Raw genomic sequence first — 1,513 nt, forward strand, 5'->3', positions numbered from 1 at the left:
CTCAAAATCCATAAACTTTAAAAGAGAAGATTCAAGGCATAATAACGATTTTCCTAGCAAAAGTGTAGGGACGGTCCAGCTGCTTTGTTAAGGATGCAAGACCCTTGGTCTGTTCTAGATCTGAGTCTCCTCTGTGACCAAAAACTGCACCTCTCTCTGAGCCTCCGTTTCGCATCTACAAAGCAATGATTTTTTTTTTTAAAGCACTTGGCACATTTCTGTGTATCGAATAAATGCCTCAGTTATTTAAAACGTAAGGTGTAAAAAGGCTGCTGAAATGGGTGCACCCTATACCTACTGCCTTTCTGTTTACATTTTACTGAGGGTTTTGCACACATCACGTATTCGCCTGATACAAGATACCAAATGTGCAAGCGTGTGAGGGACCGAATCCACCTGCCTCCCCTCTTTGGCAGCCATTGTGAAGTTTTCTGTTTTATTCACAGACTTTATTATGTGCTTTTTTTTTCTGTTTTTCACACAAACATTAAGCATCTTCTCCTACCCCCCGCCCCGGAGAACTTTCCTGAATAGAGCTTGAAAGTGAAGAAAGGTTTGGTAAATTTAATAGCCCATGTATTCAGGTAAAATTGGTTAAAGTAAGTTTAGATTCTTTAAAGTCACCCTGGCAAGGAAGGTGTTCGCTGGCTGTAACAAGTTAGAGACCAGCAATTAGAACACCAGGGAGCTGGCTCCGCGGGTGCCACTTGGCTGGGCTAACAGCGCTACCAAGTGGCAAAGCAGGGAAGGTGTCTGGTTTTCTGATTCCATAGGTTTCTCAAGAACTTGCTTCTGAGGCTCTCAAGGCAGCCCCTGTAAAAGGGGCCCCAAACACAGAAAGGGGTAGGTAGGGCCATGGTGACAAGCAAAGGTTTGAGATCAAACTGTAATCTCCACAGAGGAGCCCAGGACAGGTTTGGAGAGTTCCTTCAATCTCAAGGGTTTGCTAAGGATGCGTGGAGTGAGTGCCAGGGAACCTTCCTTCCGATCATTACCTGCTGGGACTGGAGCCTCGCACAACCTGGGTTTTGTAGGAAGAGATGCTGGGCTGTAGCTGAAGTGTCCAGGAAACCGGACTCCCTTAACAAGTGCGTTCTGGGGGCGCCGGGGTGCCTCAGTCAGTTAAGTGTCTCACTTCGGCTCAGGTCATGATCTCACGGTTCGTGGGTTCGAGCCCCGCGTCGGGCTCTGTGCTGACAGCTCAGAGCCTGGAGCCTGTTTCAGATTCTGTGTCTCCCTCTCTCTCTGACCCTCCCCTGCTCAAGCTGTCTCTCTCTCTCTCTCCGAAATAAATAAAACATTTAATATTTTTTTTAATGCATTCTGTCGGGGCCACCCACCGGTGGCTGCGGGATAAGAGGTTTTCAGCCCCATCTTTTTAAATTTTTTAATGTTTATCCATTTTTTGAGAGAGGTAGAGTGTGAGTGGTGGAGGAGCAGAAAAAGAGAGGGAGACACAGAATCCAAAGCGGGCTGCAGGCTCGGAGCTGTCAGCACAGAGCCCAATGCTGCG

Source organism: Crocuta crocuta, unplaced genomic scaffold, assembly GCF_008692635.1.
Source record: "Crocuta crocuta isolate KB4526 unplaced genomic scaffold, BGI_CrCroc_1.0 scaffold115, whole genome shotgun sequence".
NCBI classification, from domain to species: domain Eukaryota; kingdom Metazoa; phylum Chordata; class Mammalia; order Carnivora; family Hyaenidae; genus Crocuta; species Crocuta crocuta.